The sequence below is a fragment of the Taudactylus pleione genome, unplaced genomic scaffold (assembly GCF_031769625.1).
Source record: "Taudactylus pleione unplaced genomic scaffold, aTauple2 ptg000170l, whole genome shotgun sequence".
Classification (NCBI taxonomy): Eukaryota; Metazoa; Chordata; class Amphibia; order Anura; family Myobatrachidae; genus Taudactylus; species Taudactylus pleione.
In genome coordinates, this window is record NW_028284572.1 from 1,031,527 (window position 1) to 1,051,564 (window position 20,038).

Below are 20,038 nucleotides of genomic sequence, written 5' to 3' on the forward strand. Positions count from 1 at the left end.
AACAATTGTGTGTTTGTTTAATTATTATTTAGAACTATTAATGACAGCAAAGGGTATATTTACTAAAGTGTGGGTTTTATAGAAGTGGAGATGTTGCCCATAGCAACCAATCAGGTTCCACTTAACATTTATCTATCTGATTGGTTGCTATGGGTAACATCTCCACTGCTAAAAACCCACACTTTAGTAAATATACCCCTAAGAGTGTTGGGACCACATCCGTATTAGTGTTAGGGTAAGCAAAACCTAATATGACTGATTCTGATGTGCATTTTTTTTGCTTTCAGTACAAATGACTGCAATTAACCAAAAGCTTTTTAACAATATTTATTACATTTCTAAGTATCTCTTCAACCTTTCATAAATACTGTACTAACTTTGCTTATTTTTTTTTAAACTAGTAATTACTATACTACTGTAGTTTTCTGATGAAATAAGATTGAAGAGAATTATTGTTTAAAAATGTAATTGTTTATTATTACACAAGCCCCTAGGTGTTGTCATATACTCATTTAATAGGAATCCACTAAATTTGTATATCATCATTACATTTTAGGGCTGATAAAAAGTTGACCTCAATTGTGTACCAAATCTATTTGCAGCTAGATGCCTAGGCAAGCTGGCACATGTAGTTCTACAAGTGCTAGTATGTTCTGGTAGTCTGGCACATGTAATTCTGATATGCTGGGACTTGTAGTTCTATCAGAACAAGCATCACTAAACAGTTTAGTGTTAGCAGAAATCAGTAGGGCTAGTAGTGAGATTTGGTATATTACGTCGACAGGGATCACGTTGACATTCATCATGTAGACACTTATGAAATGTCGACATGTCCACAAAGTCCACACTTCATTTATATTGTATTCATAGCCTTAAAGCCAACCCTATACCCTAAACCTACAGTAACTCTAACGGTAAATGTGAACATGTCTACATTTCATATGTGAATATTTTGTCCATGTCAACATGTCAGAAGTTGACATTTTAACCATTTCGACACTATAACTGTTGACATTATGAATGTCAACATAGTAATTGTGAACAATATGACTGCATACCCAGTAGTGCACCTGCAATAAAATGCATATAGTTAAAATTTTTCAAAGTATTATCACAACAGCCACCATACTGGGGTGTTGGAAGGAGCCCAAATGCTCTTTCTTTCTTCTCCAGGGGACTATATAAAACCAAGTGATTACAGCTGTGTTCTCATTTGCCTAGCATGTTTGTGCCATGTAGTGAGAGATGCATGATGGCACGATTTATGCGCCTTGCCACAGCTTTGCATTGTTTCTTTTTCACATCACATAGTTTACAGGGTAGTTTTCACCCTGTAGCCGGAATCAGTATGAAAGACCGCCGGCCACATGGCCGGCGTTTCGATTCCCGTCAGCGCCTGGCCGACAAAAGCAGAGTTCCCGGCAGCGGAAGCTTGACAGCACTGGAAATCCTGAACGTCGCTAAGGTAAGTATAAACTAACCTAACCCCCTAACCCTATCCCTCCTTAGGGGTGCCTAACCCTAACCTCCCCCCAAGTGCCTAACCCTAACCCTCCCTTCCACGCTGCCTAAACCTAAGCACCCCCGAGGGGGGGTGCCTTATCCCTAAGTCCCCCCCCCGGGTGCACTAAACCTAACCCTCCCCCCCTGCGGCTGTCCGGAAGCCGGCTTTCCGATTGTATACCCTGTAGCCGCATACTAAAACACTTGGGGGTAAATTTACTAAAGAGAGTTTTTAGAAGTTAGTTTTAAAAGTGATGTTGCCCATAGCAACCAATCAGATTCTACTTAACATTTAACTAGCACATTCTAGAAGATAATAGCTAGAATCTGATTGGTTGTTATGGGCAACATCACTTTTAAAAACACTTCTAAAAACTCTCACTTTAGTAAATTTACCCTTTGTAGTGTACTGGGGACTTAGTATTGTCACTTGTGACAATCATGACAGTATAAATTTGCATGATACAGCATGGCGGGAATCATGGTGCAGCTCTGCCATATCGATCCCCGGTATCCTGCCTTTTTGTGTCCTTTTTGCACTGCTATTGTTATGCAAGTTAACCACATATCTACTGGCTATGCATACCTTCACATTAATAATGCAAAAAAAGATACAAATTTGCCAAAAACTATGCATATTTGTGTACAAAAGACACATGGGGGTTATTTGGCCTGATTTGAGGATACAACACTTGCATGGATAGACCGCGCTATTGCAAAAATTATATATTTGAATGATCCATAAAGATTTCTTTGAATTTTTTTACTATATTTATTCACAAAGACAGTTGTAAAAAGATAAAATGTATCCAGTATAGTAACACTGACTAGCAAATTGCTACCTGTAAATATCTATCATATAAATAATATTTATGATACACATAAATAATCATACAATAAGGAATGAAAAAACGATTTCTCAGTCCAATGTTCAATCGCATGGATTAAATAATGTGCTTGGTGGCCACCTTAATTCCAGCTTGATTATTCTCACTAAAAATGTCCACCTTTGAGTAAGGTTTAGCCGCAGTAAATCCAACAGTATATTCTAATTTATTAGTATTGGTTCCAGGGTAATACCTGTAATGTATCTGTTGTGTCTAAAAATATATTCCCCCAGTATGTCCAGCTAACTCCGGCAGGATTGCTCTTGTAGTGCGCCAAATTAACCCTTTTACAGCACGGTCACTGTGTATCTTCTGAAAATTACAGCGATAATAGGTATCAATAGTCCATGATCTATCTGTGGGTAGATACGACAATTTAGATGGTCTGATTATAGACAAGTTAGCAGCTTAAGTTGGCTTTCAACCCAAAATTCTTTCAGTCAGGTAGATGCTGGCCGGCTGGAGCACAATTACCAGACGGGCCACCTAATTATGGGTGCAGCGGAGCCGGGTCCTGGTTCGTGATGCTGTGTGGAGACCACGGTCAGCTGCTTTTTTTCCGGCTTATAATAATCCTGGCTTTTAATAGCCTGCTGCTGCCGCTTCTTTCACCTCCTGAAGCCGCATATGTATAAGCAGCTTATAGCCTCACACTGCTGTCGGGAAGAGTCAAATGCAGGTCGTAGTGGTGGATGAAGGTATAAATTAAAAAGTCACAGGAGCAATTTGTAGTATCCCAATCGACGTGTTTCGCTCCCAACAAGGAGCGTTTTCAAGATCTGATTTGAGGATAGGAGTATGTGGACTAGAGATGTGTGCTGACCCTGTGTGTTAGTTTTGGTTTTGGATCTGGCTTCATCTTCGTGTTTTGGTTTTGGATCTGAATTTTTTTTTTGATACAATAAAAAGTTTTTAAAAACAGCTAAAGTCATGTAATTTTTGCAATCCAAAATCCGAAATTCCTATTTAATATCCAAAATCCGAACCGCTGGAAGAAGATCAGAACCAATTTAACTGGATCTCCTCAGGAGATTAGAATCATGACAGAAAATATTTTGGGGCTCCTATTGTGGATAGATAGATAGATAGATAGATAGATAGATAGATAGATAGATAGATAGATAGATAGATAGATAGATAGATAGATAGATAGATAGATAGACTTTTCCTTTATAAATATAAACAGTGAGAAGTAGAGCTGTTTCGCATATTTACTTTTTATTTCCATCTTACATTAAAAGTATGTCTAGATTTCCCTTTCACTGTTACACCTTTTTCATTATATTGTATTTATTATTTTAACTACTGGGTATTAAAATACATATACACATTTATATATTCCCTTTTTAGTAGAGTAATAATTTACAGTTGAGAACAACAACAAGGTCTCAGGCATTAATAAAACATTCACTTTCATTCCCACTTAAATAATACAGTACATAGCTACAGTATTCGGTGTAAATATATATTTATATTGCTGATGATTTAAAATAATTTGAAGATTGGACAAATGATAATTATGAAGAAATCATGTTCCTAGGAGCAAGAGTTTGTTACAAGGTAACAATATCAATAAGATATCAGTGAAAGTAGTACAAATACTCTTCAATTAAAGGAGTATTGGGTTGATGCATGAAATAGGACAGGTGTTTCTCCAACTGTGTGATTAGATAAACAGAAATCTATACAGTAAGTTAAGAATATAAATGACATTTGACACTAACATCATCCTATACTTCTATACATTTTCAATACTTCTTTAATTTACAGTGGTGCTACTTGCAACAGAGATTGTAAGCCTAAGAGCTAGTGCCCATTCTATGTGTAATAAAGACCTTGATAGGCATCTGGCTGTTTGTTCAGGCCACTGGATAGATTATAATGCAGTTTTCACTGTTCTATAAAGCATTTGTCAAGGAAGGTTTAGGTGTATGAAACATTATGTATGACAAAAAGGAGCCGAGCACTTATGATTTTAGTGAAGCAAATCCATGAAAAAATGGACGTCTGAGCTCTTTCTTGGTTTACGCTGCCTAAACCGTTAACAATATATCACAATGGACTTTGTTATACCTTGTAGAAATTAATACAGTACTATCTGGTTTCTCCAGAAAAATGTCTTTAAGCCCTGTTTACTGATACAAAATTTCAGTGTTTCAATTTTCTTACCCTTCCTATTTAATTTATGTAAAAAATCATTCTTTAATTTCAAATTAGTCCAATTCCCGATAAGAGTATGCCTTGGCATGACATTAAATAAAGCACAGGGACAGAAACTTAATGTGGCAGGAGTTGACCTAAGTGGACAAATTTACATGGACAACTTTACGTGGCCTATTTGCGTGTCACGTCAAAACATAATGACTAATATCATCTACAAGGCAATCTTATAAGACCTTGGTTAAAAAAGATTATCTCCGTAAATTCAAAATTGCTCCCATATGGAGCTGGGATGGATTGCTAGTACATAACTAGTATTTATATATATATATATATATATATATATATATATATATATATATATATCAAAGTAGTAAATAAGGTGCACTCACCAGGAACTTTTTCAAAAAGTATAGAGGCTTATTTATTCCTTACTGCATAGTAGCAATATCGCAAGTTGCCACATGTCGAAGTTTTGGTTAAGAAGTGTAACCTTCTGCAGGACAGACTCCCCAAACCACCAAGATAGGCACATGGGCCCAGGGGTGGGGTCCCGAGGCATGACCCCATCTCTCTGCATGCTGTTTGAGCAGAGAACCAGGAGGTAAAAATACTTGGCCAGGCATTCGGGCCCATTAGACCATCGACCCTTCTGACTATATATATATATATATATATATCCTAGCTGGTAAACCTGGCGTTGCCGGGTTGAAGACAGGACCCTGGAGCACAAACGCCTTTATTTGTTTACATTGTCCTCACCTATAACCATTCCATTGATCCTGATAAGGACCCCACTGTTTGCTAACATGCATGCAAACAGTGGCATAACTACCATGGGTGTGGCTGCTATGGTGCATGAGCTGCCTATGTGGCCCGCCACTCCCCCTGCACTAAGTGACACACACAAAATGGGCGGGTCCAGTCAGGGCCATAGAGGGGGGCCCGTGTGTCAACGATGTTGATTTGGTGCTGATATTCCAGCTGATTACAGCTGGTGCACTGGCAGGCAATCATGGAGAGACATTTCCATCGGTAGCGAGGGAGTCGGAGCTTGCAGTCTGGTGCCAAATTCAAAGTGTCGGCGCTGCCTGTCCATGTCTGCCACTATCTTCTGGTGTGCCAGCTGTAATCGGCTGGCAGCCCAGCCCCAAATTCACACCTGCTGGCTGCTGATGGCACACAGCGGGAGTAGAGAGGCTGCTGGAGGGTCACAGGGAGGTGAGTTACTGGGATGGCATAATGTGTAAGGAGCACTACTATTTTGTGGAATAATGAGTTATATAGGACACTACTACTATGTGGCATAATATGTAAAGGTTATTGCTGTGTGGTATAATGTGTAATGGACATTACTGTGTAGTGTAAGGGGCCTTACTGTGAGGCATAATGTATAAGGGGCATTACTACGGTGTGTCATAATGTGTATAAGCGGTACTACTGTGTGGCATAACCTGAATGGGCTATGGAATGGCATAACCTGAATGGGCTCTGTGTTGCATAACCTGTATGAGCTCTGTGTGGCATAACCTGCATGGGATCTGTGTGGCATAACATGAATGGGCTCTGTGTGGGGGCAAATGTAATGTGTTTTTTTTACCTCTGAGGGGTCCTTTTAAGATCTTGCTATGTGACCCACAAAGTTCTCGTTATGCCCTTGAATGGATGGATTTAATATGAACTTGCATGAGTCATCAAGTCTGATCAGCCTGAAGTTAAAAGGATACCTTTGTAGCTTTCTCACAGGTTTTTGGCAGACTGCTAATTTCCACTGGAACTAGCTCCGGAACCTGTGTCATTTAAGAGTGTCCCCATTTTTAGGATTTTCTGGTCAAACTACACCACCATAGTGGAGCTAGGTCAAAAAAACTCTGGCTGTGCATAAAGGACAAACAGACAGACAAACACGCTTTCTCGCTTATTATATAGCTATACATACTAAACACTGTTGTGTGCTATAAATACACGGTTACATACTACTTTCATTTGTGACGATTGAAAATAGAGTTTCAAGAATAATAATAGTGTGGTAGCACTGTCGTTAGGTTTTAAGTAATGCTTAAGTTCTACCTAAACAGGAATTAAGAGCACTTTATTTATGTCAAAGCATAACATCCTGGTATTAAAAAGATCTTAAAGCAGTGTTTCCCAAACTTGGTTTGCCAAACTCGATGTTAAGAATACCCATGCTTGATCACAGATTGTTAATTAAAAATGACTAACGCACTAATTAAGTCACTTGTGCTCAAACATGGATATCCTTAAAATCTGGACTGTTAGGGTGCCTTGAAAGCCAAGTTAGGGAAACATTGTAATAAAAACATTAGGTTATGGTCTACTTGCATTCAGTAAGAGAGTTTAGAGTATTTGGGCATGTGAGACAAACTTATACCTATTTAGTATATAGACAAGGGGATGATCATGTCTCCAGGCACCAGGACTGAACTTCCGTCACTGACTGTAAGTATAACTTTACCATGCAAAAGATGGTAAATAATGTACTTAAATACAAATTTTTCTGGTTATCTGATATAGTGGCACTAACAGGGTTGCTATGGTAATATTGAATACAGTTTAAATGAATCCATATATGGTTGAACTATCTCCTATGGGGTATAAACCTTATGATATATCATGCTGTAGCTAGGTGTGGCAATATTTACAAACTGCATATACCGTATTTGTGAATGTTATTAGAATATATATTTTAAGGCAATTTTGTTTTTTACGTTTTGTGGTCCTTCCTTTAATTCTATATCTGGACTTTGAAGTGCATCCTCATAAATACAAAAACTTTTAAATTAGATATTTTCAGAAAAAGTTGAAATTTCTATATTTTTTTATTTCCTACTAGTATCACCACAAGGATATTGTTTAATAAGTGCAACTTCCGAGATATGTTGCCTGCAGCTTTGTTCAGAAAGCTGCAACCATTTTAAAAAATCAGACCTCAGACCCGAGTCATCTATCTCTGTCTTTCCTTTTCGCTCCACGCTGGCTCGCTAATAAATACTGTCTGTTTCAGGGTTTTCTGGCTGTCATGCTAAGCTGTACATGGTTAGAATGATTAAAGTTTCAATTATTATTGCATTACACTTGTTTGTTTTATTTTCTTCTGCTTTAGTAACCTCTTGATTTGGCGATTAATAATAATATTGTTGATATTATTATTAAAGTGTTTATTTACTGGCGCAGAGGATGCAAAACAATCATTGTAGCTAAGCATGGGATATATGCTAATTTTTGATAGGAATAATTTGTTTCATTCCAACAACTATGATCTCATACTAAATTATTAAAAAGGGAGCATTGCATGCCTCAACAAACATATTAGCTCTATTATATTTTCCAAATTAGAAAAAAAACACATACAGAACTTTTTTGCATGGCTGAAATTGTTGTGGTTTGGCAAATTACTCAGTCACCGATTAGAGAAAGATTAATCCGAAACGTGATTCAGGCAACATGTCTCAAATTGGTTATAGCAGGCCTTTTTTACATATACATCGGTTAAAACTTTCTCTTATGCAAAGAAGTTTATTTGATTGAGTAATTTTATTTCAAACATGTACAGTATATAAATGATTCTTGATTTCTGTAAAACTGTTTTATAACATTGTTTTTCTATTCGGGATATGTTCGGCATCCCGGAGGTAGGGATGCTGACGCTTACATTACCGGCGCCAGAATCCCAACACCGGTCAGAATCCCGGCGGCAGTATCCCGACCGCTGGGATACTGTAGGTTGGGAGGAGGGTCAGGGTTAGGTTTAGGGGTTAGGCAGGGCTGGATTATAGGGGAGGCGATAGGGGCGGTCGTCCCGGGGCCCCCACACATGGGAAGCCCCCATACTGTCACCGCAAGCAGTACAGTCATTAATGGAGGCCAGAACAGCATTTCACTGCCTGCACTCCAGTTCACCTCCACGCCGTCCCTGCCCCCTCCTCAGCAGCAGCTGCAGCCATAGGTCACTCACACTTCCTCGGACTGTCTGTCTCTGAGTCTCTGAGGCCCAGGCTGAAGACGGAAGTCGGGACTCGGGCGCGCATGTGCCACAATGCTAGACTCCGGAGGCCATCCCCCTGCTTCCCCCATTGCCGCCGCTATCCTTTGATGGTCTGATCCATCCCGGCCCCAGCGGAGGAAGCGGACCCGCTGGACAGACCAGATGCCACTCAGCGCTCCCGTAGTGAGTATTACAGTGCTCCTTCCCGGCTGTTTGCAATCCCTGTTGTGTCTGCCAATGCAGCCTTCCCCCCAAGGGTATGCGGGTCCTTGTAGTCTTGTGTACTAATCTAATATAGGTCCAGGTAATTTCCAAGCAGTGGAGTGTATAATATATGTATGTATGTATGTATGTATGTATGTATATGTATATATATGTATTATGTTTGTACATATGTATATCTATGCATGTATATATATATATATATATATGTGTGTGTATGTGCATATATATATATACATATATATATATATATATATATATACATATATATATATATGTGTGTGTGTGTGTCTATTTCTATATACTGTGTATATATATATATATATATATATATAATGTATCCAAAACCAGCGTATGGCGTGTGTTTAGGTGTTTGTGTGTATATATATATATATATATATATATACACATATATACATACACACAGGACTCTAAGTGAGTCGGTATGCCATACCGCTACTTCAGCCAGCAACTCCTACTGCAGTCGGTGGCGGCGGCGCTGAGAGCAAAAGAGAAGCTGCAGTAGAGATGTGGACACCTCTTTGAGCAGCTCTGGAATAGTTGCCTGTGATCATCTGGTGACGCGGGTCCCAGCAAGCCAAAGCTAGTAAAGAATGATGCGGCGGCAGTGAACTAATCACAGACCGGCAGCCAAATAAAAAGAATCTTCGGCGGTGGCTTTAAATTTGGTGCCGGCCGCTAGCCAAATACAGGTTACAGACCGGCAGCCAATCAGAAGCAGCCGGCACCAAGTCCAAATCGCCACCACATCTGCTCTAGCGCTCCATCCCAGGCCAGCGCTGATCAAAGCAGTATCCCTCCATGATGCTGAGCCGCCCGCGAGAGCCCACTGCAAGCCGCGGAACAGAGAGGAGGAGAAGCCGGACTCCGGACATGGAATTAGAGGTACAGGGGGGAGAGAGAGGGAAGTAGGCAGCGTTAGGTGCAGCATGTGGGAGAGGGAAGTAGACATTGTGAGATGCAGGGGTTGCGTTAGCAGCAGAGGCTGAATCTTATCAAAATCCTTAAATCTTGTGGAGGGGAGCTGAGCTAAAATTTCCATAACACCACTTAAAAATTCCAACTTCGAGCAATGTGTGTGTGTGTGTGTATATATATATATATATATATATATATATATAAAATCTACTTTGAAAACTCTATTGATTGGGGCCCCCACATGTTTGTTGCCCAGGGGCCCCCACAGACCTTAATACGGCCCTGGGGTTAGGGTTAGGCACCAGGGGGAGGATTAGCGTTAGGCACTAAGGGGGAGGGTTAGGTTTAGGGTTTGGAGAGGGGGAGGCTAGGTTTAGGCACTAGGGGGGGGAGATTAGGGCTAGGTTAGGGAGAGGGGGAGGGTTAACATACCAACAAGTGTCGGTATGCTAACCCAGTCGTAATGCTGGCATCAGGATTCTAACTGCTGGATCCCGAGCGCCAGCATCCCATACCCAACCCTTTCTATTCTAATGCTGGGTACACATTTAGATGATGGATTGGTCAGCATACCGATCTGCCGACAGAGAGGCTGATTGGTAATCTATAGACACAAACCAATTGGCTGCTCAATATTTCTTGGCTGACATCACAGTCAGTGTCGGCGGTCCCTCCAGCAAGTGTACAGATCGCCCATACACACATGCAGATTCACCAATATATCTTTCAGATATATCTGCATTGGCTGTGCTGCAGGACTCACCTGATATTTCTGTGTACGATGTAATTTACAGACATACAGTATCTGGTGTACACACCTGCAGATGCAGCCGCGATACATCGTTCATCAATAGAACAAGTGATATATCGGTAAGTGTTTACACAGCCTAAGAGACATTTTGCCATTCATAACAGCATTTTGTGCTAAACACAATCACTAAAAATAAAATGGGGCTCAAAAAAGTTGTGACCGCATATTATAAATGAGAAAATTATCCATATCATTCACTTTGTTTAATACAGTACAGTATATTAAAAAATACTAAGAAAATGTAAATATGATATTGTTATTCTAAAACACACGTGTATTTAAAAACGAGATGGGTACTGGATTCCGGTGCTCAGGATCCCAGCAGTCAGAATCCCGATGCCGGCATTCCAACGGGGTTAGAATACAGACACTTGTCGGTCAGTATTCTTTACCCCCCTCTCCCTACCCTAAACCTAATCCTCCCTCCCCAGTGCCTGACCCTAACCTCCCCCCTAGTGCCTAAACCTAACCACCCCCTCCCCGCACCCTAAACCTAACCCTCCCCACCTAGTGCTAACCCTAATGCCTAACCCTAATGCTAACCCTCCTCCCAACCCCACTACATACCTTCAGGATTTTGGAGTCAGGATTCCAGCACTGGCATTCTGAGCGCTGGAATTCATGCGATCAGGATATTGACTGCATCCCTTTAAAAACAGGTAATGTCATCTATATATATATGTTACAAAAATAATAATTCTAAATTCTAATATGATAACGTATTTTCAACTAGAAAGAATTCAACCAGTACAGTATTTAAAATATATATGTATATTTCTAAGCTTTTTACAACTGTAAGGGATATATTTACTAAAGTGTGGGTTTTTAGAAGTAAAGTTGTTGCCCATAGCAACCAATAATATTCTACTTGTCATTTATCTTGCACCTTCTAGAAGATAAAAGCTAGAATCTGATTGGATTACATTTAGTTTAACAGATAATTTGCACAGTTGGTTAGTTGGAACATTAGTTGAAATTTGGTCTAGTGTATGGCCAGCGTAACTCAATAATTAGCAAAAAAAAAAATTCTTATTGCAGTTTCATTGCTGCTACTCCAGCTTTATCATATAGTTCCCTAAAGGGAAGTCACCTAATGCAAAAAGCCAGTTCAGGTAGTACCCCATTGCTTAGGCCTATGTAATGTAGATCCAAATTAATATTAAATATTCCTGCATTACTTCCATTTATTTGGGGAGATGTATTCCTGGCTTATAATAGTATAGTAATGTGCAGGCTAAACATTAATATCTGCTATATCTGGAGGTGGATCTGTGTGTTTGTGTGTTGTTACCATAGTAATTTTGCTCGCTAGGGCCAGGGAGAAGTTGAGGGTCCTAAGGATGATCCAGCTGTCCCTGCTGCAGTTTGCTGCCATGACCAGCGAGAAACTGATCAATATAGACTTGGTGAAACATTGTATAAACTGAGTTACAATTATAGGAAACAGTCCAAGTCGAAAACAATTCAAGGTGATTCGATGTAACTCCTGAATAGGCAGTAGTATTTATTGTGGAAAATCTTAGTACGCATTTAGATACGGATACTTGACACCCAATTAAGATTGGACTTTTTCTCTGGTTTTCCTTTTGAAGAGTCCCCAATACCCAAGATCGGTTTCCCAGTATAATTGAGCTGGGATCTTATCATTGCTTAGATTTTTTTAATTAAATATGAAGATGAAGAGCTCATGTTAAAATTCATGTATATGAGCATATGACTAATACCCTTTAATACTTTATAAATTCGATTATTGGATTTATAGAGCTAGGTCAGTAGATTTCTTCATTTTTAGTGAAAAAATACAAGGAATGGTTTCCATGAAATCTCTTTCAACTGTGTAGAAAAGTTGCAGATAGCTAAGTTACCTGATTCTCTTTAAAATGTCCCAAAATATTGATGGTAAAAAAAGATCAATCCATATACTGTAGTCACCATATGTTACTCTATAAAAGTTTATACTAAGGACATACCCAGTATTATTTTTCAAACAATGGCCCTCATTCAGAGCCGTACGCTCTGAGCAGAGCGCACGCTCTGAATGAGGGCTGGGCTCCATGAAAATGGAGCGTCCTCCTGGACGCTCGTATAGCTGTGGGTCACCACCCACAGGCTATACGAGCGTGCATTGTGATGGCCGCGATGGTCGTGACCATCGCGACCATCGAAATTGCGAGCCGGAGCCTGCGGTTGAGGTTTTCAACCGCAAGCTCCGGAGTGATTTTGGCTCTATCAGAGCCAAAATCACTCCCACTGACATCACTAGTGATGTCAGTGGGCCGGCTTTTGACGGGAGGCGTTCCCGTGGGAACGCCCCCGTCAGGGAGGCACACCCCCGGCACGCCCACCAAGGGGGGCGTGCTGTCAATCAACATTGACAGCACGCCCCCTTTGATCGAACACAACGAGCGAAGGACTTTCCTTCGCTCGTCGCGTCTGGCGCATGCGCACGACGGAGCTCCCTCCGTCGTGCGCATGCTCAGTCCATAACATCGACCCACTTGCGAGCGGACAGCCGCTCGCGAGTGGGTCTGAATCAGGCCCAATGTCTCCAGAAACAGTATAAATGATTTTCTCTGCAGATAATGTACTTGTTATATTTTTCTCTTGAAAAGAAATGTAATTTAATTTACAATATACATTTTTTAATGTAAATATGTATAAGAATAAAAAAAAGGCAAGCCCAAGTACAAAGAAATATTCCTCATTGATGAATTAGTGATTATGAGACTGAAGCAACTGTGTGCTTGCTCTGCATACAATTGTTAAATCTAAATTCTTAAAACATATTTAATTACTTTGTAACATTCTGCAGTGAGTTCCATTTATTCTATTATGTGTTTGATTGCTATTGTACTAATTGTAACATTCTAGTCTAATCTAGCAGATTGCATACTTTTTGAATTTCAAAAGTAAAATTTACAAGTGATTATTACCTTGTTCTATTAGTTTTGTAGCACTTCTATAAAACTGTGTGTGTACTTTCTGACAAGCACTCAGACTCACTGATTATTATTTAAAAAAAAAAGAAAAGTAGTTGTGATTAACATACATTAAAAAAAATAGCTTTTTGATCATTTGACAGTTCTATCCACAAACCCTATTCACTTGATAAATACTGAAATGGGATAAAAAAAAATATTAAAGCAATATGCACCTTGCTATTTGCTAATTTTTGTAATGATCTAAACTTTAAACGATAAACATTCAATGAAATATTACGAAGGATGTGAAAAAAATTGTCCAAGGTCTGGTATCTGATATATATCATGGAATTGAATAGTACAAAGATGACTACATTTTATGAAATTGAAAAATGATTCAAAAATAAAACAAGAGAAGTGGGACTCTGGGCTTTCCATGCAGACTGCGGACTAGGGGCCTGATTCAGAGTGAACGAAAAGACAATGGGTGCTGCGTCTTCTTAGGCAGCTGATCTGAGAGGTTATGCAAATGACGCAATAACCGCCTTTTGTAAAAAGATGTCCACCATCGGCTTCTTGGATCTGCCGCGTGCATCCAAAGGCACAGCATTGGAAGAACCCTATGGTTGTTTAGAATGCCCGTCGAAAGTAAGACACTTGGGCCAGTGACACTGCGTCCGAAGGCTCAGTTGTTGACTGGGACACTCCCCCGAAATGGTTGCAACATGCCTGCATTTTTGTTGCCACTCCCATTACTTCCTCAAATGGTTGCTGTCAATCACCCTGTGTTCTTTTCCACACTGCGACAGGTGTTGCAAGACCATCATGGCACATGTGCAGTGCGACTGACATAGACACAGACCACAAAACATTGGCCATTGGCAACCAAATCTAAACTGCGTTACACCTGTGAATCAGGTCCCAGGTGCACAAACATGTCTATTTACAGTATGCAGGGCCAGTGCTACCATTAGGCAACCTTAGGCAACTGCACAAAAACGACAAGAATGATAGTAACTCGCGACAAAAGACTGCAGCTGTGTTCTATCTCAGGTTACACCTAAACAACCGAATATACAACCTATACATAATGGGAGATAGTGTCAATAGCGCAGTCGCGTTTCGGACACTTGGTCCTTCCTCAGGAGGGAGGACCAAGTGTCCGAAACGCGTTGAGTGTGGAGCTCTAAGGAGGGACTGAACCACAGGTGATATCATTCTGTTTTTTGGATGTTCTTCATGTGATTTTCTCCAAAGAATTATTTTTGGCTGGAGATATACCTCTACTTTTTTAGGGTATATGGAGACATACATACGAACTGAATTACAGACTTTGCATTGCCACCTGTGAGTTTCATACTGCTCTTTATTTTTATATATTTATTTTGTCTTTTTATCCATTGCTGTTAAATTTTTTATGGTTTCTCTGGGAGCAATACATTTTTTTTATGAAGAATACTACTATTGGTCACATATTTCCGTGAAAAGTGTTTTTTAAAGAAAGCTTGATGTGTATGACCCAAGGGGGATAAATGGTGAGTGTGTCTAGTGACTCCTAGAAGTATGATGTACTCCAAAGAGTAAGAAAGTATGAAAGAAATTGCTTAGTGAACGCCAGTTAAGTTCCCATGGTGAGTTCCATCCAGTATATATGAAAAGGAAGAAAACCCCATATCCGGAAACAATACCATATTGAGATAAAGGGGACTGCCTTGCATATTTATATAGAAAGACTGCGCTATTGACACTATCTCCTATTGTGTATAAATCTTAGGCAACTGCCTAAGGGCTCCGGCCACCTTAGGGAGTCCACAAAAAAATAATAATGGCTTAATTCATGGCTGAGAGGCATATACTGAATTTGTGGCACAGCTGTGTGTAATTTTATGAATTTGCGGCAGTGTTATGAGGTACATTATGATTTTGGCGCTCCGCTGTGTGTAATATATAATATAGTATATTATGAATTTGGGATACTGCTGTGTAGCATGTTATTTAACTGGGGAGGCTGATGCATGGCATATTACGAATTGGAGGGAGCAGGGGCGGTTGGTGAAATGTTGCCTAGGGCACATGGAAACCTTGCACCAACCCTGACAGTATGTGCCCATATATTGCATGCCATTTATTTAGAGGAAATTCAAGGGACAAGGGAGCTGCATTTTGGGGGTGCTTGCAAATCTTTGGCCTGTTATTTTAATAGCACATTATTTTGTGTCTTCCAGGCACACTTTACATAGGATACTGTTTGCTTAGGCTCATTTCAACCAGTCTAAAAAGATGACAGTTCAGTAGCGCTGAGTGTATTATAAGATTTTTTTACTCTTTAAATAGTCTCCTAATATTTAGTAGGCAAATTCAAGACAAAACACCTCCCCACCTCTTATAAAACACTCAGCACTACTAGAACTGTTATTTTTTATAATATTATTTTGGAAAAGAATGGTGTATTTTCTTAGTGCAGTGGTAGCTGCAGAGTGTTTTTGGAGCACCTGTGCTGGATCTTTTTTGTATTGAGGTCATTGAAATGTTACATTAATAAAGGAAGATATACTAAAATGTTGGAATGGATTTTAGTGCAAAATCTTTTTATTAAATTTGCATAAGTAAACAGGTATAACAAAACCAAGTCCGTCATAGTATAAAGTGAACATAAAAATAAAAACAATAACATCAGGACAGTAAGAAAAGGGAAAGAAGGAAGGAGAAATGAGGAGAAAGGAGATAAGAAGAAAGTAGAGAAAGAAAAGAAAGAGTACATGAGAAGTCGTTATAAAAACAGGCATTATATACTAGTAACAACCAGAGGCCAAGCTCTCCTGCAATTAAGGTCAGTCCTAAAGAAAATAAAGGGTATTGGAGGAAAGGATGTTTTTGAAGACCGTAGAGTCTTTGAAATCCATCCAGCAGAACCATGTATCTCTAAAGGACATGAAGTCCCCATCTGTGGAAGTCAATATGTGGAATGGATTTTAAAGTGATATATTACTATTTCCAGATTGCATATTTGGAAACCCATAACAGTTTGTCCAAGGGGCAGTTCCATAATCTGGTTTAAATTCGTGTTGTGTTTATGCTGATAAAAACATAGTACACCTCCCTTTTATTACTTAGTACCGAAGTTCCCAAACTTTGCCATTACAGTAAAGATTTTAAGGCTATCCATGTCCAGATGGTTAAATCAAATTGACTGAGGTACTATTTGTCACCTGTGCTCATGCTGGAATATCCTTAAAATATGGACTGTAATGAGGGAGCTTGGGAACTTCTAACTTAGGGCCTAATACAGAGATGGACGCTAATGCGATCGCAGCTGTTATTTCACACAGAACACAGCATTGAAAATATGCTAACAGTTCCAAAACTTACAAAAGCATATGGACGCCTACTACTGACTTCTACTATGCATACGATGTCAGTTACCTGTATAAATATTGGTAACATTGACGTACATCGAGCAGCCATCTTACCATTGTGGCAGGTCTGACCAGCCGCAAAAACTGCAGCTCTCTTGACATGCATATGTAATTGCAATGGCCAATTTATATATGCCCATGTACCAGTATTTACATGGTAAGACACACCTGCATTTTTTTGTCCACCCCGTTACCTCCCCCAAATGCTGACAACCCATCAATCACTTTGCGAATGGGTTCTTTGTAGGTGCGGAATCGCAAGACAATCGCAGTGCATGCACAGTGCGGCTTATACACATGTGCAATAGCAAACAATTGCTCAATCTGTGTAAAAATCGCCATTGCGTTCCTCTCTGAATCAGGCCCCTAGTAAAGAGCCTTTACAGAATACATTCAATCAAACTATGGATTTTTACCTATGGGTGGTCATAGTAAAAAATTAAAAAAAACTATTGTGTGTCAGCATTTTTGGTTTCTTGAGAACAGAAAATAAGGTAAATAATAAATGTAACACTTAACCTAGAAAAGTGCAAGAGACAGAAACATCTATATAATAAGCAATACAAAGTGTGTGTGTGTGTGTCTATCTGTTTGTCCATTATGCACAGCCAGAGTTTTGTTCCTAGCTACACCAACTTTGGCATGTTGGTGTACTTTGACCAGATTTAGATTTTTGACTATATTTGAAGTTCATCAGGTCCATGGATATCTATTTGGTGCTCACCAAGTAGGCCGTGGAGTCTCTGGATTAAAGATTTTGTTTAACCAAGTTCGCTCAGGATGTCTTCCAGTGCCTAAAACTGCACTGATCTGAATACACAGTCTGATATGTACCAGGCAGGCAGAGTTCCAGTGGAAGAGCAGTGAGTTGGATGATCAACTGTCACACTGCACCTGTACTGACAGTTACTAATCTCCTACAAGCACATTTTTATATACCATGGTCTCCAATGTTTGTCTGCAGAGATTTCTGCTCACCAATGATTTCTGTTCTGGTCAGATTTCTGTTCTGCAGTGATTTTCAAAACCAAAGTGATTTGGGAAGCTATACTGATTTATGTCCTGTAAGTCCTCTACTCCTGATATACCACATTCCAAACAGTCAGAGTATACGTCTGCCTGAACTGTTGTTTACTTCTAAATTGCATTGTTATTGCACCAAAGAATTAAATAGTAAACAAAATCAATGAGATAATATTGCAGAAACTGCCAGGTGAATATGTCAATTATAGATCAATTGACAGTGTAACTGACTCAGACCAAGCCGTGCATTATCCAAATGCATTATCCAAATTAATTTCTAAACTAACAGGAAACAACAGGGATGCTTCTGCACAAATTATTTTTAAAGGTTGGTGCACCAAACTTGCTGTTAGAAACCTGGATGCTCTAAAGTTTTGCAATGGTACAAAACTTTCCATAAAAACTCTCAAACCCCATGTCATTGAAGCCACTAGCATAACAGGATGTGATTCCTTGCAACCCACTCATACCAACAGACATGCCATTTGAATTCAAGAGATTGCAATTTCCAATCTGACTCTTTTGCAATGACCATTAAGAAGGTTATAGACAAGGACAATGTAAACAATGAAGGCTGCACATGTACTTCAATGTTTACTCTTCAACCCGAGCAACACCGAATATCCCAGCTAGTTTAAAATAAATTAGATAAATAAAAAACAAAGGGAGGAAAATGAGTTGTATAGAATCTGAAAGGGCACACCAGGGTGAGAAAATAGGTTGTACCTGAATATTTAGTAATAAACTATAAAAAAACAAGGATGGGGGTATCTTAAGTAAGCAATATAGAGGAAGCTTCACTTGTAGGAACAGTGTATGAAATCACAAATGCTCCCTTAAACTTTGAAACGGGCCTAATTCAGAGTTGTACAGTATTTCATAGCTGCAGGGAAACGGCTATACAATTCCGTACAACTAATATGAAAATGCAGCAGGAGGCATCTGGGGTAAATAAACACCACCTGACCGCATTGCAAATCCAAGTGCTGCATCCTAAGACACAGTATCGGATCTCCTGCAAGACCATTGGCAATCTGAGTGACCCCTTGCAGCTCCGTACTGTACTCCCAGAAAACTAGGGTGATACGCCCCATTTCCTGGATTGGAGGCCAACCCCACCCCCAAACAGCTGCAGCCAGTCAATCAGGGGCAGTGCGTATGCGCAGGTCTCTCACAATTGGAGTAGTATGCAAACCACATCTTGTTTATAAAAAAAGATACTTCCAATCTCACCAATCAAGAATGAAGATGATCAACATGAATTTGTTTCAAATAACTGAAACTTGGTCAAAAAGATAATTCTAACCAAAACTTAAAAATCAGATGCAGATGGATCAGATGCAGGTGAATTAGTACAAATGTTATCCCATCCCAAAAATGTCCCATCATTTGGATTGGTTACTTTGGCTTTGTGGGCTCCTCTTTCTGTCTCCTGCATGATTCTGTGGGCAGCATGTTATTCATACTTTCCGACAATCAGCTCCAGCCTTCCGGGAGGGAGCTGACTGTGGGCTAACAGCGGGGGGGGCGGGGGCGGTCATTGGGGGCGGAGCCAGGGGCAGGCCAGCCAGTTGGTGGTACATTGGGGGTGGAGCCGGGGGTGGAGCCGCATGATCGCGTCATCGCGGCTCCGCCCCTTTTCACAATGCCGTTGCGATGACGCGATTCAGCGTGAATCGCGTCACCGGCTCCCCCACTGTGGGGGTTTCTAGTCTCTTCAGGGGGGAGGACGGGAGGGTCGGAGGCTTCCAGGAGGCTTTCCGGGGCGCCGGGAGCGACACCCGAAAATCGGGAGGCTCCTGGCCAAATCGGGAGGGTAGGCAAGCCTGATGTTATCCATGCACAAGACACTGATCATCTTTAAAAATATTCGGGCGACACAAGTGAAGAGAATTCAGTAATGTCTGCAACTCTTGTTGCTCCTGACAACCTGTTTGTTTTGAGACAGACAGCGTATTGTGCAGCAACAACATGCTGCCTGCTGGAGCATGAAGAGGCAAAGAGTGCGGCAGATGTTGGGGCATCCAACGGACCCCTTAAACTCTAAACTTCAGCTACTATTGGGATGTGGTAGAATTAATTATTATATTCCACCCATAACTGCATTGTGGATAGAATTAATACTCTGAATTATGGGCCTGATTCAGAGC

The 20,038-nt window shown here is 40.1% G+C and overlaps 1 protein-coding gene across 2 annotated transcripts in view; it reads left to right on the forward strand.

Annotated features, from left to right (window-relative positions):
- Positions 1–20,038, forward strand: part of FSTL5 (follistatin like 5) — a 658,814-nt gene that overhangs the window by 431,877 nt on the left and 206,899 nt on the right. The window lies entirely within an intron of this gene.